This window comes from Athene noctua, chromosome 22 (genome assembly GCF_965140245.1).
Source record: "Athene noctua chromosome 22, bAthNoc1.hap1.1, whole genome shotgun sequence".
NCBI lineage: Eukaryota > Metazoa > Chordata > Aves > Strigiformes > Strigidae > Athene > Athene noctua.
Genome location: NC_134058.1, coordinates 4,723,007 through 4,746,146, shown reverse-complemented (window position 1 = coordinate 4,746,146; position 23,140 = coordinate 4,723,007). Strand labels below are relative to the sequence as shown.

The window sequence follows — 23,140 nt, the reverse complement described above, 5'->3', positions numbered from 1 at the left end:
TCTGGCTAGAGGATACAGATTGCTTCACTACCACAATGAAGTGTCTGAAGACTTGTGTCCTCTTCAGCTCCTTCTCCCTGCTGTGCTCCACCTTCAGCTATGCAGCTGGCACTCTTGTGATACCATTAGCCACGCACTGCAGCTTATGATCAGCTGGAAGGAAAGCCATCTGCAAGAAAACTGCATCAGCATCAATGTCTGCCACCCTCTTCCCCATGTGCAGCCCCATCTTGAGAAGCTCAGCTTCATCTATACCTCCCACTCAAAAAAAGTTCTGATGTTCCCAGGCAAGGAGGGCATGTTAACTTAGAGCAAGCAGGGTTCAGGAGCTTCCAACCCTCAGATTTGTTTCAAAGGAACACCGAATTACCTTCAAGATAAAAACAACAGTTTTATTATCAAAGTTAACTAGGTACTTTGCTTTGAAATACAACTTCTTCCCCTGCATCAAAGGGCTGTTAATTTTACTCTTGTAACAAAAAAGTAGAAGAAATGAAAGCAGCATCTGCTTGGAAGAGATGAATGCAAGATAAAAGGTGTCTGTGACAGAAAGCTGGCAGCAGCCTTATGTTTTCTACTCAAGTTTGATCTGGGAACAACAACCCTTGAAACTTAACAAAAGCTGTGGAAAAACCCTTTCCAAATGCAACAACATAGCCGGAAGATGCAATTTCTCTTCTCCAATTGCTGCGACAGCCAGTTGAAGTAAAGAGTCCAAACATATCCAAACTTGCTAACCCAGTGCAATCAAGCACCTTGGCTTGCTCAAGTCCACAGTACACCCCCATCTTCCAACTCCCTCTTCCCCTCCAAGTCTCCAGATGCAAAGCAGTTTCCTAGGGCAAAAAAAGCAGAGTCACACTGTGGCAGCACACCTCCAGAGTGGTTGGGCATAAATGGCTTGCAATCCAGCCAGCAGCTAAAGGAAAAAAAGCCCTAGCCTAGTACAGACTCTTTCAGCGAAGAACAGTCAAGTCAGGATCATCATGAGTTTGTTATATAACAGGTTTTTTTAGACATGTTCAAGTCCAGTCCTGTAACAGTGGCACTGAAATTTGTCACAAGTAGTCACAAGGGTAGGTCAACTGTGCTCTGCTTTAAGTGGATTTACTGGCACTTCACACATTAGGGCAAGAGATGGTAGCTTTTACAGCACTGAAAACATCAGGAAGAGCAGCCATGCTGTGGTGTACAATGGGCTTCCACTGGAAACAAACTGAAATTTATGTTCTGCAATGCCACTCACACCATCTAACCTGGGAGAATACATAAGCATCTTGCTCTTGTCTGCCCCCTGCCCCAGTACCTGAGACAAGTCCCTCTAAATTTCTTTACTGTGCAGACTCAGTAGCTTTACTGAGGGTCACCTTGATCTGCCATCCTGAGGTTTTGGGTGGGGAAGGACTGTTTTCTGCCCTTTCCCCATGCTTTTCAGTAGCATCAAGTTTCATCCACTAGAGCTTGGGGCAAGCATCCAGAGTGGAGCAGACAGTTAGCACAGAAGTACAAAGTACAAGCAGCTTACCTAAAAACTAGCTATGAAACATGGATCCAATACAAGATTTGCAGAATCTAAATGCTGTGTTGATTACCATACGCCCACATTTATTGTTTTACATCAGCCCAGGATTTCTGCAGTGGAAGCATGAACCCCATCCTTCCACTGATTATCTGTTAATACAGAAAGCTACTTCTAGCTAACCTTTAAACTGTTTGAAACCCTCCAGCAAAGAAAAGCCCAGCATAGTGCACTCTGCTTGACCCGACCCACTGCCAGCCTCTAGAAGGATGTGTTCACCTCTCATTTCTGAGGCAGCTGCCAGAAGCTGTACTACTCAAACATGGGTTATATGAGCAAAGACACAAAAAAAAAAAGAGCCAGATAAACATGTAACAGACTAGCACCGAGACATTTGTCAACATTCAGCAAAACACTCCATCAGTATGCTTAGTAAGGTAAGCCCTCCACATCCAGGAATACACACAAGCCACAAACCATCTCACAGCAGCTCTCAAAGTGCTGAACTAAGAGCATATTCCTGGCAGACAGATCACACAAGAGACAACTCACACCGCCAGCTTTACTGGAACAGACACAGCAACTCCTCAAAGCAGAGCATTCTGGGATGATGCCTCACTAGATTTCTGACTTGTCATTAGCCAAAAAAGTTTAATGATATGGTTGGACTCTGTGTTTAAATATAATTGACCTGGGACATACCATAATTAGGAAAAGAGATATTGTACATCTCAGTGAAGCCTACAGCTGGCCACAGTCTCAGCATGATGCAAGGTTTTACTTTCACCATTACCTGAAAGGGTCCTTGGAAATTGCTACAGTAGTTTGAGATAGGCAGTGACCAAAAGCTTCAGCTGGGTTCTTACATCCTCCAGCAAAAGGCTTCACATAACACAGCACAACTTTAGAAAGTCTTTCTAGCCCGACTGCTTGAAGTTTTATCCCTACACAAATGCAACTAGACAAATCAGATTTAAAAGTGCCGAGCGCGCCAAAATGAAACGGATTAAAGCACATTATACAAACTGTAGCTACAGGAAAACACATGCTGCCTTCAGAGGACATCTGCACTGTAAGGTGGCCAGATATCCAAGAGCAATTTTTTCCTGGAAATCACAGTTGTGGTAATACAGAACAAATGTTTTTGCCAAAAAGCATGACCAAGACATGCACCTACAGCACTGTTCAGAGTTGCTTCACTACCGGTTAGTGTCCAGAGTGGCTGGTTCAAGCAGCCAGGAGTGAAATTGGTCCCTTGCTCTTAGTAGGACACACTTAGAAATGCATTCCTAAGCAACAATTTCACTACCTTAAAGCATATCTTGATTTACAGAGCTTAAGTAGCTTCCTCATCAAATTAAGCTGCACCTCAATCATTTAGTTTGAGCAACAAGCAAATCTGTATGATTAGGTCCAACACTGCTAATTTACATAGTGGTAGTACCTCTCCGTTGGAAAAAAGCAAGTATGAAGTAACAGTTCACATAAGTTGCTTCAGAACATGCCACTAGAACTGCTTAGGAGCTAGTCACACTCTGAACCATGCAGAGAGGATATATCGCTGAAGAGACAGGATATATCAGCTCAAGGGACAGATCTGTACATGCTTTTTCATGGTAAATAGCTTTGAGTGTCACCTTTCCAGAGAGCACCTAAAAGCACAGAAATTTTTCCTCTGGGCCACTTAAGCATAATCATCCAGACTCACAAGATTAAGTCTTGTATGGAGCAGTCTATCTTTATGCCCAGCCACAGTATTTCTCCCAAATCATCAGCTTCCAAAAAGTCTCCCAGATCAGCATCATCAACAGTTACATCAACAGACATGATGCTGGAACATGGAAAGACTGCAATTAGAAGTATCCATGACAACTTCAACATCAGTTTGAGAAAGGATGCTGGAAGGAAAGTTTGTGTAAAAGAAATGGAATCTCCTCCTTTAGGTATCAAGCATCTACCCTGTTTTCAAGGCAGAGCACCATACCAGAGATCTCAGTTTATGTAGGAACCCTTCTGGCTTTCTAGGCAGTTTAGTCTGACAGCAGTGCAATATTGTAACCTTTGGCAAGGGCAGCGAAAAAAAATGTTAAAACATTGTTTGCCTGTAAAGATTCTGCCCAGCAATAAACTTAATTTCAGATATCAAAGTCATACTAAAAGCCTTGCTGCTCTTGTAATAATTTCCATTTAAAAATAAGTTTTCAGAGGTATTTTGCCCTCTTGTAAGTGAAGTAACCGAACAGTCTGCAGCTCTACAGAAGTCTTTCCTCTGCTCCCCATAACTATGAAACAGATTGTCTTGCATAACAGAGCATACACAGCCACCTGAGATAATGCCATTTAGTGCAGAAGTCCAGTAAGACTTGTAAAGCTGACTGATGCAAAGATTTTGATTACCTACCTGCTAAGACAGTCTACTGCAAAGATGGTAGCTACTAGCACATGATGTTCATAAGAAAGGTTCCATAACACCTCAGGCAGCTTTGAAAAGATCTTTCCTTTATATTAGGAAGCAGCACCATCTCCTGCAGGGAAGGAAAGGGATGGCCACTGCTCAGTGTCAGAAGTCCATCTGGGGCTAAGAGGGGATGCTGACAGTTTTTATCCCTTCTGTGCCCACCTTCCCAATGCCCTGACACCACCACAAAAGCCTGAACAAGCAGAGTTTGAAGAACATATGACCACCATCTCTTCCTTCCCACCCAAGGGCTTCTCAGCAGACTAAACTGCAGGCTTTCTCTCTAAAACAGCAAATTCCAGTACCTGTAATTAAGCCAACAACTCTCTACTGTGACTATTCCAGAGATTGCCATCAGAGTCCTCACCATTAAGGTTACCCATTTAAAAACCTCTTCAGTGTAAGAGACAAGAAACAGCACAATAGTCAGTGATGGGACAAGTTCATTAGATGTAAGCAAGCCTTATCTAGGCATTAAACAGCTGCCAGTACTTTTACAGTTCAAAGGCAAGACAAAAGCTGTACAGTCAACCTATCCTCCCAACATACCACAGTCATCATAGGTCCTCATAAGTCAACATGCCTTCTAAATAAGTGTTTAATATAAACATTTGTACAGTCACTTAATTCCTGGTGAACCAAGCTATTTCATGTGGGCCACAGAAAGCTCCCATGACATCAATGGAAAGTTTCCAATTAGGAAACAGAGTTTGAAACACATTAATAGAACTTAAGAAACGGAGAGGAAGAAACCTTGTAGAAACAGTCAAAAGATCTGTTCTTAAATGCACATTCAATATCCTTCAGAACAAGCAAAACAGATAAGCTGCCTTACTCAATAAACTCTGAAAAAGCAAGAATTGCAGAGATACAAACACAGTTATGTTAGCTGCTTCCTTCAGTATCAAAGTTTGTCTTTTCTGAGGCTGGACAGTCTCAGCCAAAGTATGCTCAAGTCGTGTTTGGCTGCTACTAACGTCCTTACTCCTCATTTTGAGGAGGCTGGATGGCTTTGCCAAGATATGCTGTGTACAAGCATCCATTTGAAAGTAATGAGAAGGCCACTGCCACCCACCACTCCGTGCACCACAACCTCCCAAACATGGAATAGATGTAAACTGTCTAGAACATCTAATGCCTGGAATATCAAACAAAGCCACCACATCCAACACTATTTTCCTTCCTTAAAAACCTCACACCAGAAAAGAAAACCTTACCTTGCAGTTTTATTTCTACAGTCAGTTCATTATACTACTACTACTAATGCTCAATGAAAGTATAAGCTCAAATCACCCTACACACCCATCCCCTACAGATAACCCCAACACTTTGGTGATACCATACTAGGACTTGAAAAAGCTGCCTGCAGAGATATTCACCCTGAATAAACACATCTAGGCATGTATTAATCAGACTGCCCAGCTTTTCCAGACTGGCAAGCAAAATAGGGTTCCTTAGGCTCAGCACTGTGCAAAGCCATCTCTTTCCCTGCTGCCAGCCTGCCACCTGCTGGGCCACCTGCCTTGTCCACTGGCCCCAGGACAGGTCTTCCTCTGGATACCCACTTGGCACCACAACCCTGGGCCTGACATTTCCACTCAAGCTCATTTTGCAGGCATCTTGAACATGCCAAAACAAGGTTTAAGAGTATATTGAACACTGCGTTAGCACAAGAGGCACCTCAACTGTAAAATCATCAATAAGCCTTACGCCGTACTGTTCTGCACCTTGACGTGGAGATTCCCATAAGGCCAAGTGTTCTTTTGAAAACACTCTAGACTGGGAACTGGCTGGCATTTTTGGTAAGGTTTGAAGACAGCCTAATCCAGGTAAGACAAAAACACATGCCTCCAAACAAGTACTGTTTGTAATACCTTATTCCTTCCTCTTCACCTTAATGACTCTAAGCTTGAAAACCATCTTCCCATCTCAAACATAGAGGGGGGATTTGCTATCAGCTTTAATATGGTCTACAGCCCAGTGCCCACTAAGGTCCTACCTGCATCAAGAAATCTCTTCCCACTTAGAGCCATTCAATTCTTGTTTCTTACCAGAAATAGTGAAACCAGTAACAGTCATCCTTTTCTCCATTTTCACAAAGTGTTGCTACACTTAACCCATAAAACACAGGTCCAGCTGAGAATAAGCCATATATCTTATCTTGCTCTTTTATATTTCTAGATGCATAGCAAAAGCCTTGCCACCATTCTGGCCTAAAGCCCAAACCTCCTTCTGCATACTAAGCTTAGTCAGGGGACATCAGCAATGTGCAATCAACAGAAGTTCTATTTACCCCCACTACTAATGTGCTGCCACATGGTTGTGCCCACAGCAAGCTAAGCTGTCATACTACCTAGAGGGACCTGGCTGGGAAGGGACCACCAGCATGCACTTACAGCCATATCCCTATGTCAAGGGACAAAGATTAAGGCACCTCATAAGTCACAGCCAAATTCCTTTTTTGAGAAAATGTGTACAACAAAGTCCTTATAAGAAAAATACCAGCAAATATGTATGCAAGTACACCTAACAGCAAAGATTCTCAATTCTCCTCTTCTGAAACTAATAAGCTCAGTAACACAGCAGATTCACCAGAGCTCCTTGTAGGCAAACATCTGGGAATATCTGCCATCCTGGAGTGACACCGCATAACTGGCAAGTTTCCTCTAGTAAAACACTGCACTGCTCTGGCTGTGGAGCAAGCAGGAGGGTAGTTACACAATCACAGCCTGCTTGCAGATGGGTTATTGCTCCTTCCAGGCTCTCTCTAGTCAGGTGTCCCCTCCCACTTAAAGTGTTGACACACAAAGCTGTGCCTCTTGCAAATCCAGTTCAGTGTCCACACATCAGGCTTTATCTGATAAAGCCTCAGGATTTAATGTTATTCATGCCAAGAGTGCAGACTCGGGCCTGTGTGGGCACATACAACCTGCCCCTTCAACAATCTCACTGTAAGGCAACATCCTACAGCCTCCCGGCATGCCTCATACCCAGAGGATCAGAAGCACATGAGGAACACCAATACCTCAATAAAACAGGAAAGATTCATCTGGAGAACGTGTAGAGTGAACCTTCCAGGAAAACTCTCAGTTCCTTCAAAAGCTGCTTCTTACAAACACCAATCAAGTTAAAACTATTTAGCAGCTTTTGTCGCTCGTTGAGTAGATCATCTCAAAGTCAATTAACTAAGGCAGATACCAAGAATGAACTACAGTATCCAAATTACAGGATGAACCTCAGCCACTGAAATGGACCCATATTAATAAACCCAAGAGACACACTTTGCCCTTTCTTCTTCTCCCCATCCCAACATACAGCAAAGTCAAACCCACAACTTGAAAAAACAGTACCATATTATCATACTGGTCTGCCTTCACTCCCTGGATTTCCACCATTACCCAAGCTCACAAGCACTTCACAGCAGATTAGCTGCCCCTTTTTAACTTCCACGCAGCAGCTGTACATTGGCAAGACAGTGTGCCACATACCTAACCTTACAGCAATATCCTGCTCGAATCAGTGCCATGTGTGCAGCCCTTCTGCCCTTTTCCTCTTAGGCTGCAAACTAAGCTATGCTAGCAAGGTTGAAGAGATGCATGTGCCTGAATCAATACCAGAGTCAAGTCTGAGGCTGAAAGCACTTATAGCTGCCTGTCTGATACTTGTGGGAGACACACACAGCAATCCAAAAAAGCTGTGAGGTAACAGGGAGGAAAGCAATGCCCTGGCTTACAAAAAAACCAAAACATGTTCATTAGATCGATTCACTCCCACCCCCAGCTCATTTTGTTCCAGCTGGAAGTGCATAACATGCCACATGGAAAACCCCAGAACATTAGCAGTGAAATTGTGTTGGACATCAGGCAAGGAAGCCAAGTGTTTGAGCCAGCAGTGCAGAACCTTGACAGCAAGCTGTAGGTTCACAACACAGGCATGAGCTGCTGCAGGCTCTGCTATCATTAACCCCAGAACAGAAAGTCCAAGCAACCACAATTCCTGCCCACAGGAGTCAAGCCAGGTACTTTCTGGATTCACACAGGCCCCAAACCTCTTTTCAGTAAAAATGTCAACAAGTTTCTTCTGCAGCTGTTCAACAGTTCATAGGAACTAGGACATAAACACTCTCCCAACTGAGCTTACCCCTTACCAGCTGGTCCACAAAGTTTTAGGTATTTCTTTATATGGGCACCACTTGAAGCTTCAAGTCCCAGATGTACTAGGGCTCTGGGATTAGTATGGAACAAAGCAATCCCTCCCTCATTGTCCAAGCTGAATAAACATGGCCAGTTTAGCCTTTAAATAGCACAGGGAGACTGTCTATCAGAGAGATAGGCCCCATGCAGAACTGCTGGCAACACAGCACCAACCCCATCCATTCCACATACTCAGCATCCCAATTCCTTCATAGACCAAAGACTGTTTGGAGGCATTTCAGGGGTCATTATTCTTTTCTCACCAAGAAGCAGTGCTTCTCTCCCTGCAGCACAGCCCACTAGGCTACACCACTACAGACTCAGGGATCCTGAAGCACCACTGACAATGAATTCGGATATCTAGCTAAGAACTGCACTTTAGCAAACTCCAGGCCTTCAAACACTGTAGCTGGAATCCAGGCATTTTTCACATCTCCAGTATAGACTTTAACTTCCAAAAGGCCATTCAAACCAGAAGTTATCAAATATTTAAGCTAAGAATTTCTAAACATCTGAGACCAATGTAGCCTTCTCATGTAGAGAACAGCTTGGCCTTACCCCTTGCTTGCTTTTCTTGGCTGTTTACCATCTGCGGCTCACGTTCTTTAGAACTAAGTTGTTTCTGCAGTTTTTGTGCAACCAAGTGCCTTTGTACATTTATGGTGTCAAGGCCCCATCTGGGATCTCCCCAGGACAGATTCCTGACTTGATAACATACCAGCTCTCCAAAGAAAGCAGTTTGAAACTAACATCTACACAGCTGCTCCAACTTACAAGCTTCATCAAATTCCCCTCCCAGGCTAAAAGAAAAAGCCCATGTTTGGTAACTCCATTCAGACATTACCACCTTCTCCCTCAAAGCTCTTAAGTCAAAAGCTGTTACTCTCACTTTGAAATCAGGCAGATGGTGGTGGGTTTTGGTTTGGTTTAAGTAAAAACCTTTCTCCTCCCAGGGTAAGTTTTTCAGGTTAAAAGCCTCACTATTATACAGTAGCAGCCCTGCTTCAGTCTGAAGTCTGTCTTCCCATGTTCTAGACAAGGAAAAACTGGTAGAGCCAAGATGAGAAAACGTTAGTGAACATGATTCTCCAGGGTTAGGGGAAAAAGGTAAGGCAAGGGCAGGTGGCTGTTTCCCTATTAAGATCAAAAAAAAGACATTAATCCAAAATATCTTTGAAGCTGAAGTTCAATAATGCTTAAGCATAAAATGTAAAGCCAGAAGGGAGGATGGCAAGACATCTACCACATGAATGGAACACTGAAAAGCAAATGGCATGCTAAGCCCCCCCCACTCCTAGCTGTGGCACTTCTACACTGTGGACAGAAGAAACATTTCCCACCTTTTCTACCCCACTACCAGAAATCCCTGCATCATTAGTCTTTTCTACTCCAACTGCTTTAATGAGTCACAGGGTAGAGCTCATTAAATAAAGCCTGGCATTAGCATCCATCTCTGCCAAAGGTGATCAGACAAGAAAAGCATTAGCTTTATTTTCTTCCTTTTTAAAAACCCCAAAGCAAAATGTTGAGTGATTGAAGCAAGGCCACACATCGTCAGATGTATAGAAGGGATTAGCCCACAGCTGTCCCTGGCTTGCAGCCCTACACTCATCCCCCTAAACCACACTCCCTTGAGCACACACAGTACTGTCAGACTGCCACAAGCACCAGCTGGCCTGGAAAGCTCTGGACCTTAAACTCAATCCCAAGCATGACAACATGTGACAAAGAACTGCCCCCAGCAGTCATGAGACAGCACCAAGCACCCATCTCACCAACCAGCACTCGCCTCTCATCATCCCAGTGGTCCAGGTCCAGAGCTTAAACATACAGTTCACACAAGAAACTGCTCTCCCCTCCATGCTCTTTCCAAAGAAGGGGCCTCTGCAAAGGCAGCCTGCAGTACCCTGCCAGGCCACGGGGCTGGGACAGTTGTACTCCGTTTCACCAGGACATTATTCATGGTTCAGCTGACTTCTGTCAGTACCCTTACTCATTGCCTCTACATGCTGGGAGTGGACCTCAATATAGCATCCAGCTCACACCAAATCTATTTTACTAGAGAAAGTCTGCCGTATTTCCTTCCCTTAAACACTACAAAGTTAAGGCAATTGTGCCACCCCACAGCTACAGAAGAAAGCGGCTCCCATACCCAATTAACACCCAGAATGAAATTTAAATCACATCCACTGTATAAAAACACTTAGTCTCACGCTGTTTCCAGGTGGACAACTCCAGATCATCAGTAAGTCCTGAGACTCTTCAGGAGCAAAACCATACTAGTGCAGCCTGCTTCCAGAGCTCAGAGAGGTTTGTTTCAAGACCACACTGTATCCCTGTTCCAGGCAGCTGATGACAGACTGTCTAGTGACTAGCTTAAAAGTCACTATTAGAGCTCCTGGCTTTTAAATCTCCCATAACAGGATACATTTGCAACAGACATTTGGGTTGAAGAAACCTTCACATTTCAAGAAGGAAAAGCAGCATCCAGCTGGAATGACTGCAAGGGAGGGGAGTCAAGCCTTGCCTTGAAGATGTACAGGGATTTGTTCACACTTTGGTACTTGGTCAGTTATTCCCATCACTGAACAGGAGGAAAATTTCAGTGCCACCAAGAATGTCAATTCCTACAACTAAGTCAGGGAAGAATTGTCAAACAAAAAACTGGCAACACAAGCATGTAAGTGTTTACTACAGAACTGCAAGTTTATGAGGGAAGATAACTAGGACAAAGAGTCAGTGAAAGAGCTGGACTGACAGATGTCCATTCTCCTGCTCTCACACTTTTTCCTTGTGACACTTATGAGAAGCTCTTTGTGCAGACCCAGCAGAAGCTCAGTGTTTCAGTCTGTCCTTCAGTGGAAGGATCAGGGTAGGATTGTTCTTACCTCTCAGCTGTGAGGCAAGCAGAAGCAGACATACAAGAACATCATCCGAGTTCTCCCAATGGTATGCACCAAAGCAGACATCCTGGTTTCCAGTAGCATACTCACATCCTTCAGACAATTTGGTTTGCCCTCCTCACCTCCCATGTGTAAGACAAGGCTGCACCTCAGTCACACTCAACACTACATTTACTGCATTATATTTAAGTTCTACAACTCACTGTAATTCCTCCAGGAAGACATCCTGCCATGCACAAGAGTGAGCTTCCTTCAGTCTATCATACTCAGTTGCTCAGCAGGACTGCTGGATCTTTCCAAGACAGATCCATTATATATTCTTTCTAGGCACACCCAAAGTATGATCACCTGGAAGAGAATTTCACAATCCATGCAACAGACCAATTTACTTTATACCAGGAGCTTCCAAAGCATTACCCCCATTGGCAGAGCAGTACAGAATTAAAAGGGAATCTACAAACAACCCCTTCCCTACTTCTATTAAAGAGATGACCCTGCTTTAGCAGTCCCTGGGAAGAGTTAACAGTGGCACTTTTTCCCCACCATGTGCTTGGGAACTGGTACTTTTTAGGTAACCAAACATACTCTACTGAGTGTGAGAAAACTTACCTCCTGTAGCACACATCCCACCTTTGCTAAGAACAACTGCACTCACACACTCCCCGGTCTGTCATCATCCTCCCCCCCCCCCCCCCCCCCCCAGCAATTCTTTATTGCAACAGCAGCAACTGTAGTAGTTACTCAGGTGAAGTAACTCAAGGGAAGATTTTTTGTTGCTGTTGCTCAGAGCACTCTAGTTAACTGGAAGTGAGTCAACACCTTGACATCAACCCACTCTGCGATGACCACCAGCAAAGCAGTCCGGTGACTGCAGTTTGGTAACCCTGGTTCTCAGACACTTACTCACTTTTCTTCTGCAGCATTTCACAGCTTTGTCTGGAAGCAACTTGTATCTTGTACCAGCAACTTAACTTGCTAAGTCACACCACCATGCCTGCAAATATAAAGGAGCAGGGCAGCAGTTTCAGAGACATACACTGGCCTTTGGTAAAGTCAAGGTTAGGGAAACTCACACCAAAACAGAGCTTGTTAGTCTAATCCATGCAAGTCTAGTTTCTGATTCTCCACTGCTATAATGGTACATCACTACTAGTTAATACATGTACAAGCCTCCTTCCACAGGACATGAAGCACAACTCAGCTGAGGTCATCTCATTGATACTCCCTGCCAACACCAGTTAATCCTCACTCTCCTTGTCAACACAAGCCCTCAGTGAGTCCACACTCAGTCAGTACATCTATACTACAGCCCAAAATTCTAAGCAGAGCTTGCACTGGCCTATCAGAGGTAGCCTATCAGGTGCCAATTCCAGTGTATTCAGTGGCACTAGCCACAAAACTGACCGAGATACAAACCTCAGACAACAGCCACAGAGCATACTCCCTTCCACATCTTATATTCTTCAAGAACTACATTGTGACTTGGAGGATTGTCAGTGCAGTCTGCACTCATTCACAAAGCCCAGCATACAGGGTCCTGACTGGCTCACTAGCTACAGATTTTTAATTCCAGTTACTTCTTGAATTCTTAATTAGCCCTCACAAGATAGACACAAGAAGACAGGCAGCCCTTGCAGACTTCCACTTCTTCCAAGGAAAAGAAATGTAGGGGGCCAGGGGGAAAAAAAAAAAAAAAAGACACAGGAGAGCAACAAGCAGCACACCTTTTCCACATCCAGGATCTAGCAGCAGCAAACTGACTCGACACAAATGCAGCATGTATCAGCTAGCCAGTTCCTGGAACACAAACCCACATCTCAGAAGTATCTAGCAATAAGTTTACAAACAAATTCCAACCACATTATAGTGCACTTCAGTAACCTCTAAAGCAGAGGACAGAGGCTGCAAAAGCCTGCTGCTGATGTACTGCAACAATATGATGCCCCCCAGAGGAATACACTGCTTGAAGTTCTTCTCTTGTCTTCAATGGGGGAGAAGAAGAAATTGAAAAAAATTGCTGCTTTATGCAGCCATCATCACAACTACCAAGAGCCATGATGGGGCCAGTGGCCAGGCATACTGACAGAGCAGGGAGACAGGCGCAGTAGCCACTGGTTGGCAAGGGAAGATGCTCCTCCACAAGCCAGTTAAGTGCTTCTGGGCATGGCCATTCGCTTTGTAACCAGCAGCACAGCTCCATCGCATTCCCAGGCATTCCCTTATCAACTCACCAGAGTTCTCCTCCTCGTAGGCTGGGATGGCCACTTTGAGCCCATCCATCCTATAGCCAGATGTCTTTTACTGTAAGGCACTGGAAACTCCACATAGCTTGGTCCTGGTAATGCAGTCAACTCACACCCAGCAAGACTAAGCTGTCTCTACTCCTGTGCTTTGCAAAGCAGAATCTGGCGTAGAAATCAGACATTAGAAGGGTGGAAAAAGCAGTGATTGCTTCTAGGACAAAAAGCTCATAAATTCATCCTGCATCTCTGTCAGGAAAAAGAGAGAGCTGATCTTTCTCCAAGGTAGCAACTCCTGTTTTCACAATCATTTTGTAAACTTCCTTATCTTGGGCAATGGCTCAGACAATTCATAGGTTTCTAATCATGCATGGCCACCAGCAGCCATCAGCCACACTGAGCGCCTACTCCTCAGTCAGGTAACGAGGAGAACAAATGCAGCACAGGGCTACAAGAAGAGTAACCTCTTGGCCTAACAACAGGCTAGTACTTCAGATACAGCATTATATAAACTCCCATTGTATTAGCGTCGGTTTAGGTACTAAAAACCAGACATATTAATTAGGCCTTGTAAGGTGAGCTCCAGAGACCACCATAACCACAGACACTGAGCAAACAACCGACTTCCTCAATGAGCCGAAGCTCTCTGACCTGACAGGATCACCGTTTGCTTTCCGAATCCACACGCCGCTGCGGCCGCTGGCCCCCGGCAGCCCCCCCACCCCACAGCATCCCAACCGCGGCGCCGGGAGCCTCGCAACCGCGGGCATCCGCTCGGGCCTCCCTGGGCAACGGGGGCCCGCTGAGCCCCGGGCACCGCGGCCCCCCCGACACCCGCGCTCCGCAGGGACGGGGCCTCCCCCGCCCGTGTGCGGCCCCGCAGCCCAGGCGAGACCGTGGCCGAGCCACCCGGGGCTCGCAAGAGCCTTCGAGCCGCTCGGGCGAAGCCTCACCCCGGCCTGGCGCTTGGTGGTTTGTTGGGGTTTTTTTTCCAAGTTGGCACCGATTCCGGGCAGCTTGCGCGGGCGAGCAGGGAGGAGAGACCCGCTCCGCGCCTGCCGGGAACGGAGGCGCCTCCGCGGAGGGAGGCGGAGACCGCGGTAGCCCAGAGCCCGGGGCAGGGAGCCGGCACGGTTCGTCGCCAGCCCGGGGAAGCGCCGCGGCTGAGCCGCCCGGGCCCGCGGGTACCCACCGCCCGGCCTCGCCCCGCACCGCGCCCGCCCGCTCCTACCGTTCCCAGGCTGCCGGCCGGGCCGGGCCCCGCCGGAGGCTGCTCCCGGGGCAGCAGCGCGCAGCGGAGCGCGGAGAGGGCAGCGCCCGCCTCTCCTCCGCCGCGGCGGGGAGGCTGGAGCCGCGGCACCCCGGCTCCTCCCGGCGCCAGGCGCGGCAAGCGGGGCCCGGCCCGTCACATGGCCCAAATAGCGCCCGGCCGCGGCCCCGCTCCGCCCCCGGCCTGGCCCGGGGCGCGGCCCCGCCCCGCCCCGCCCCGAGCAGCCCGCCGCGGCGGGGGGGCGGGGCCAGGGGCGGGGCCGCGGGCGGGCGCGGAGGAAGCGGCGGGGCCGGGTGGCGGCCGGGGCCGGTGGCTCAGCTCCGGGAGCGGGGCGGGACGGCAGCTCCGAGCAGAGCCGCCGGGCAGCCCCCGGTGGGCCGGCCCCGCGTGGGTCCGCACGGCCCCGCTCGCTCTGAGAACGCTGAAAAGAGCAGCGAGCTGCAGGCTTAGCGCTGTCCGGTTCCTTTCCGGGCAGACCGGCCGCTTTTAACGAATCGCATCCTGTGTCCTTACACAATGTCGCAATATTTGCCTTGCAAACCCTCCAGGGAACACGTGTTTGCTTTTTTAAAACTGGTTTGTTTACCAAAATAAATCGGGGAAATACAATTCTCTTCATTTCAGTCTTTTCTCAAAAAGCAACTTTCTGGATAAATTTGACCCAGTAATGTCTCTTTGAGATGATTCATTTCCCAGTATTCCCAGACAAAAAGAGTCTGTTTGTAGCAATACTGCTCGGAGCTATAAACCAGTGGACTGTCATAAATTAAGCCATATTGCATGGGATACCTCCAAGGACCACCTAAGAGCTGCAGGAAGTGGTACGAATGATTCAGGAGGTGGCAGCCTGCCATCTGAGTCAGTATGGAACAAATGCCCCTGCATGCTGCTGAAGTTATTGTTTTTTGGCGTTGGACACTAACCTCGGGCCTTGACCAGTTCTCATCACTAATGGTCTTGGGGCACATGCGAAAAAAAAGAGCAGGGTTAATTTGTGCATCCTCATTTTTATGTCCCTACTTCCAGAGGACTTCTCTTTCACGTTGACTGAGCTTCATTTCCAGCACAGGGCCTTAATTCAAGCGAGGTTGAACTATAAATGTGTAAGGGCATTCTCCTTACCTCCCACTAATTAGAGAGGATACTCGGCCGTGTTCCTCCTGGCTGTGCTCCTCTTAGGGAGTGGGGAGGTGGGTAGTGAGCAAGGTGGCTCCTGGCTGTAGAGGTGTGCTGGATCTCTGGGGAGGCTGGCAGAAGGAGGTGTACTCTGCTGAGAGCTGAACAGGCTTTTCGTCACGTTTCATGGGCCATACATTAAAGTACAACTTAGTTTACCAGTGCTTACAAGGGAAAAAAATCCTGCAGCTGCACATGGGATGAAATGAAATTGCATGGTCCCCAGGGAACCATAATAACCACTGCTAGGTTATTTCTTCCGTGAAGTGGTCACAGCAGGACGTCCAGTGACATATAATGAGGCAGGGTCCAGTGCTGAACCCACTGAACTGTCAAAAGAAGTCAGAAGAAATGAATGTAATGCGAAGGCCAAGGTGGGGTAGCTAGCCTGCTGAATGCTCCCCTCCTCCTCACCCCCTTCGGGCCGTGCAAAGAAATCCTGAAAGAGGACTTCAGCCAATGCAGGGAAAGAAATTTTGCTGAACTCCATGGGACAGTGCATGCATGTGAAGTTGTTCATATGTGCATTCATATCTTTGCAGGACTGAGGCACTAATTTGTTAAGCATATTTTGAAGTCCTTGGGGAATAGTTGCTCTATGCCAGCCATTGTGGTTCATTAAAAAAACACATTCACATTAGATTGAATTTATTACTCTAGCTGACCAGAAACACCAGGGAGATTGTAGATACAGCACAAATATGTTCTTTCACACCCTGCAAGATAGAAATAGGAGAAGTTTTATGTTAAATAGATACATATTGGGGTAGCTTTTTCAAAACTGCTTTGACCTGGTCCTGTTCCTGTTTAAGTCAATTTTCCCCACTAGTTTCAGCAGAACTTCTTCAGCAATAGTCCCCCAAGTGTGTTGTGAAAATCTCCCCCTTTAAGCTTTTCCTGCAGATTACTGTTCAGTTCTTGGACAGTGTTGTGGTTTAACCCCAGCTGGCAGTTAAGCACCACACAGCTGCTTGCTCGCTCCCCCCACCCAGAGGGATGGAGGAGTGAATTGGAAAAAAAAAGTAGAAGTCATGGGTTGAGATAAAGACAGCTTGATAGGATAGAAAAGGAAGGGAAAATAATAAGAGAATATACAAAACAAGTGATGCACAGTACAGTTGCTCACAACCCACTGACCAATGCCCAGCCAATCTCTAAGCTGTGGTGTCCACCTGCCAGTTCTCCCCAGTTTATATACTGGGCATGATGTCATACGGTACAGAGTAGCCCTTTGGCTCGTTTGGGTCAGTTGTCCTGGCTGTGTCCCCTCCCAGCTTCTTGTGACTCCCAGCCTCCCCTGGCAGGGCAGCATGAGAAGCTGAAAAGTCCTTGACTTAGTATAAACACTGCTTAGCAACAACTAAAAACATCAGTGTATTATCAACATTATTCTCAGCCTAAATCCAAAACACAGCACTGTACCAGCTACTAGGAAGAAAATGAACTTTATTCCAGCTGAAGCCAGGACAGACAGTTAGCCAAACCTTGGGGGCCCCTACTCACCCGGAGACCCTGTAAATATTGCTCTGAGGGAGCTGAGGATGGATTCTGACGCTGCAGACTGGCTCCAGTGTTTTCTGTCGGCACACTTGCAGCTTGTTGTGTGAATCCAACTTTGTGGAGAGTTCTGCCAGCTCATCTCCACTGTTCAGAAGATCCACTCCTGTCACTTCTGCCAATGCCAAAGACGTTAGAGGAATGTGCCAGGCATAGTTAGCTGGAGAGCAAGACAAACTGAACTGTTGTCTAGGGAGACTCCAAAATTCCTTAGAATTGGAGCTCTGTGGACCAGATGCTCCTCTACAGTAAATCAATCTACTACACTTACTGAAGTGCACCTACTTTATTGTTTCATTACTGCCAAGGTGAGAGACTGCTGCAATGTGAGAATCTGACTGGTGGGAGAGGGCCAAAGGCTAGCATGGATTCATAATCTAGAAAGGTTGGCAGTGATTAATTATTTGGCTGACAGTAGCTCTTGATGCCTGGAGATGCGGATGGGGAATTTTCCTCTTACCCTGAGACCTTTTCCTGCCCATCTGCTGTGACCCAGGGGAGTAACAGAGCAATGGCCAGGGCCAGGCTCCTGAGGGAAGCCCAAGATCTCGCTTGTGGAGACTCAAAAGCAGGTTCTCCTTAGCCTGTGTGGCCACAGCTCCCCAGGGTCAGCACAGCATGAACACCTTCTGCAGCAGCACAGACATGTCACCACTGAGTCCAAGAATGTTGTGAATGATGTCTGAGAACTGTACAGGAAACTCAGCAGGCTTTAGTCTGCCGGTGAATTCAGTCGCTGTGCTAACTCCACCACAGCTGTGTTACCTGCCTCCCAGCACCGGTCAGCACTACGACCCATGCTCTCTCCCTGAGCACCTTGCAGCACATCACCATTGCCAGACGTGAGCTTCTTTGTCTGAGGGCTACTCACAGACTTGCATTTTCTTGTGCGCTAGTTCCAGGTGTGCAAGGGTTTCCCGCTCTAACAGAAATCCCTGTTCTTTACAGTGAGAGGGAGAAATGGGGTGGAGGGGGTATAAGAGCAGCAGGGAAATTGGAGGAAACCAGACGTGACAAGTGCTGAAGCAGAACTTTTCAGCTTTGTGGTGGCTTCTCGCCAGATGAGATCACAGCTCCTACGGAATCTTGTCTCCTTTTATTTCCTTACTATTTGACTTTCTTGCTTCCTTAAGAAGCAGGAATTGCTAATCTTCAATCACTTGCTTTGAATACTGTCTGCATCTCAAACAACAGTGCAAACAGAGGCAGAGGGGGGTGACTGACAAATGCCAGTGTTTATGGCCTGCAGTGTAACCCCTCTAAAGCCTGTTTGGAAACCAAACTGGGGATGGAGTCTGGATTAGAAGAGACTTTACCAGCTCTCATCCTTGTGAATTTATGCTAAGATTATTAAAAAGGAGGTGGGAGGGGGACTGACTTGGCATGCCTCCTTTCTTGTGGTCAGCGTTCAGTATTGTAAATTAGCTAAGGGGTCTGAAAGTGGATGAGCACCCGTCTTCTGAAAAATGGGTCCATTTTGAATGTCTGAAGTTAAGCATCTAAATCCCTTTTAAGAGGGCCCTTGGACTGGTATAGACTTTGTAGATGTGCTTTATGCCTGACTGATAGTAACCTTGCAAAAATAGGCTGGTGGACCGTCGCAAAAAATGGGGTCCTCTTGCTTTGCCTTTTGGGGGGATTGTATAAAGACAGGCGGGCAGAAAACATGCAGCTTTCTATGCCCTGGGGAGAGGGGGGGAGAGAGAGTAAACACTCTGCCCGGAAACATGTACGTGCTTCGTGCAGGCTCTGCCTGTGGGAATTAAGGGAGACAATGCAATAGATAATGAACAATGAACGTCTGTAATGTACAGCAACAAAGCCAAAGTAACCCAGTGTGCCGCAGAACAGAGAAAGAGACTGTTAAAACAGCAGCCTCATGAGGTAGAAATCCTGCCAAGCCTGCTTAGAGGACAATCAACAAGCCCTCCTCAGCTGGAAGATGGCTCAATGTGGTGGAAAAGGGAGTAGAAGAGAGTGGGACGGAGGAGGAAGAGACATCCCCCAGGGGCCCTTTGCAGGATAAAAAAAAAAAAAAAAAAGTCATCCTCCTTCTAGTTAGTCTTCTTGTGAATTCAGATTTCACCACAGTCAACACAACACTATGTGCACTGCAACACAAGTAAATGAGACTGTTGAATGAAATTAAACCCTTTATCTGAAACAAAGTGGAATCCAGGTATTTTGCTTTACATTCACCTGGAAAGCTGGGGCTTGCTGTGATGTCTCCTGTCAGTGCTCCTCTGCGGTTCTGCTTCAGCACAGGGTGCTGGGTGTGGAGTGTCCTGCTTTAAAGAATAGGATATATGTAACTCGGGAGCACCTGGATGCAGAAGATACTCTATGAACTTCCAGTTCTGTTTGGAGCAACCCTTACAACACCAGCTGGCTGCCCAGTGACCTCTGAGGTACATGTACTACAGACATTACCTCTTCATGAGAGCACATGCTGGGAGCACTCCCTTAAAATCCCAGTAACTTTACTGGCTGACGCACCTGCCTGCAGTCAAAAGGACACATCATAACGCTCCTTTTACTTATTTGTAATGTCCCAAGCCTGTATGTAGGGGGCTAAGCACATGGTCGCAGTCTGTGCATGAGAAGCCATTGGGAGTGGGGAAACAGAAAAACGAGTAGCAACCAGGATAATACAGGAATAGCAGCTGTGGAGTAGGTCCCGGGAGAGCAGGCTGACCTGAGAGCTCGCTGTGCCACAGGAGATCAGCGCTCATCTCTGCACTGTGTGTGGCGCAGGACCAGCAGCGAAGGAGTTGGTGTCAGAGGCCCAGCTGTGTTGGTCTGTGCCTCTAGGAAAAGCTCCTTTTGCAGGACAGAGCTGGGAAAAGTGGTTCCCACCAGCTCCTCCAGCATGAGGAAGCAGCACCCTCTGCTGCTGGCATGCTTGTCTCCGAAGCACTTTTTAGTTACAGACACCTAAGCACTTCCAGAGAGACGCTCGGGAAAAACATCTACAGCAGTGTCCCTCTGTAAGTCAAAACACTGCAGCATGTGGGTGGCTTGTTTGTCAGACAGTTCGGATATGTCAAAATACTGCTGTTGGGAAAGGAGATGCCAGGCAGCATCTGCTTGCAGCAGATAACAGCAGTAAGAACAGGCTTTGAGCTGAAAAGATTTTGACTGCTGCTGTTCCTGGCAAGTACTTTGGCTGATATTGTTTGATGAACATGACTCGATACACACAACAGGGAGGCTGTAGGATAAAGCTCTCCATTCCTCCAGCAGCTTTTCTCCGGCCTCTTCCAAACATTTCATATCCCCACGAGGCAGCTAATTTACTATTGCTGCATAGCGAGAGGAAAGGGGAACTCAGGCAAGCGACGTGACTCACCCACAGCAAGGCAGTGGCAGAGTCCTGCCCCTTCAGCTCGCTCCTGCTAACCACAGACCTGCAGTTCCCATGGGACTGGGAACACAAGGCAGGAATCCCATCTCCTCCCACCCCTAAGCAATCCTACCGTGGGGCACACAGCGGGATGCTGTATCGCTACCAAACTGGCTCCCTGGAAAGCTGTGGGATGATGTGTCCATGCAGTCGGAGGAATCCTAGTCACCTGTGTTTTTTCCCCTCCCTTTTGCTGAGGACTTTTTGCTTTTCCCAAATTAAGCTGTTTAATTAACATCAGTCACGTCTATCCCACAAGTGCATTCCCAATGGGATATGCACACCTCAGACAGACACAGAGCACTTGGCCTTTTTCCTCTTATTTCCTCCCTCTCCTTGAATGCAGACTGCCCTCTTCCCTAGCATCTGACCCCAGGTTTCCCTTCTTTATGTGGGAAAATGAGCTAAACTCGGTACCAGCTGCAGTTCCAGCCCCCCACAACTCGGCCAGAGACATATATATATATGAGTTCCCCTTCTGCCCCCTCTCCCATCTCATGATCTCCCTCTCTTCCCTCTTGTGAGCAGCAGAGGGGAGCAGAGCCTCCCCAAATCTGCAAACACACTGTGCCACCCATAAAATATGCCCACATAAGAAAAGCAAAGCATGAAAAAAAAGGCCGATTCTTGTTAAAAATAGGCTGGGATCTACCAAAAAGAACCTGCTTAACAGTTTGTGTGTGTGCGCAGGTCTCATTTCAGCAACAGCAACGCTGCTCGGAGCCAAACATCATTCACACAAGACACAGATTGTTTTGTGGATAAGGAGATGCCTACGAAAAGGGAGCCCTGTTGAAGGAAAAAATGAGGCGATGTCTGGTCAGAGCGCCACCAGGACATAGTTTCTGCGGGAAATTCCTCTCTGTAGAGCAATCTGTCAAAGGAGAGCCAACATGTCCCGCCGCAGGGAGCAGTTTGAGGGCACAGGCCTGGCAGGGTCTGCAGTGGTGCTTGCAGGAGAACCTGGTGCTGCATTGCTACAGGACGTCATGCCAGCTCTCTGCAGGGGGAGCAGCTGGAATGAACCGGAGCGATTCACATTACCCACAGACATTTCACAAGGCCGCTTGGTTCAGGATGCCTCTGGCTTCTGAAATGTGCTGCTTTACACTCTCTCCCCTCCATCTCCTTTCTTGCCCCTTTTTAGGCAACAGCCACATTTTCAGTCATCTTTTTTTGGGACAGGAAGGCAATAAACCAAATCCCTACTAAGGCAGGCAATGACTCCAAAGGCACAAATCGTAAGGACTGCCCCAGACTGGCCAAAGGAGAAGTCAAGCACAGCACCAAAAAATTGGTTTTGAAAAGCATTATAACACTGAAAATTTTGCTGCTTTTACCACCACTGCCTCTGCTCTCTGTGTTTAGGAAGGATTTACCAATCCTGTAACTGCTTGGAGTAGCTCTCTTCAGTGATGTGCAGTGGTCTCTGCACTAGAGCAAAACTCTCTCTAAACTACAATTAAACCACTTCTGACCTGGAGGGGAAAATACTGTCCCAGCCCTATGACGTGACTGTTTTATCTCCTGACTTGTACAGCCATCTTCAAACATATGGGTCACTTAGATAATTCTGCACCACCACCAGCATTAGAGAGTATCCCACACACATCACAGCAATGTACCTGCCCACCCAGGGGAGCTCTGGAGGGGGTCTGGACACTGAAGAGGAGAAGACCCACAGCACTTGGTACTACAGAAATGCTCTGCTACGTTAGCTGCCCAGGGAATCCACTGAAAACCCACAAATCTGTGAATGACAGCGCCCTTTCAACTGCACTCAGGGGAACTGGCATTTGGGAATCTAGCAAGGAAACATCTGATTTAAATCCTCCTAGTCTCTTGCCAGGAAAATGAACTCTTCCCTTACGGCAATAGGATGCTCCTCCTCCCCTTCCCAGGGTACGCTGCACCTTTTCTTTCTATGTAATGGAGGCGCCAAGCAAGACTTGCCTTTCACCAAGGAAGAGGTGCCTGGTTCTAGACAGGAACACTTGAGTACTAGCTAAACCAGAGGCCAGGCCTCCGGGCTGGGACCCTGCCTAATGCTGTCCTAGCCAGAGGCATAGCATAGCTTGTTCTTGAAGTTCAACTGCATAATCTCAGCTCACAGATCTTGAATAGATTATAGTTAAAAATGCAGCTCTATAAAGTCTATGTTATTAAGCAACTCTGTACTATGGTGATAGTATCTATGGAATGCAACTCAGGGAGTAAATGTGGATCAGTGGAGACTTTCCTAAGGCCTAAGCAATTTCAGGACCCTGCATAGTATTGGGTGATTCCATCTTCTCACTTTAAAAGGGCTTTGGCTGTTCCTCCTGTTCTGAAAAGTCCTGGCCTTGTTTGGATGATACACAAAAGAGAGACTGAACATTTAAGACTGCTGGTTTCATACTACAGAAAATTCAACCTTCTTCG

The 23,140-nt window shown here is 47.1% G+C and overlaps 1 protein-coding gene across 5 annotated transcripts in view; it reads right to left on the bottom strand.

Annotated features, from left to right (window-relative positions):
- SPSB1 (splA/ryanodine receptor domain and SOCS box containing 1) overlaps window positions 1–14,733 on the bottom strand; it is a 38,537-nt gene extending 23,804 nt beyond the window's left edge. The window contains exons 1-3 of one of the 5 annotated variants that reach the window (XM_074925003.1): window positions 14,545–14,733; window positions 11,977–12,067; window positions 11,277–11,421 (exon numbers count right to left, since the gene is read on the bottom strand). The gene's annotated coding sequence lies outside the window, so the exon portion shown is untranslated. The remainder of the gene's footprint in view (window positions 1–11,276; window positions 11,422–11,976; window positions 12,068–14,544) is intronic. The other 4 variants (XM_074925002.1, XM_074925004.1, XM_074925005.1 and 1 more) reach the window with 4 other exon arrangements.
- Window positions 14,734–23,140: the final 8,407 nt, after the last annotated feature.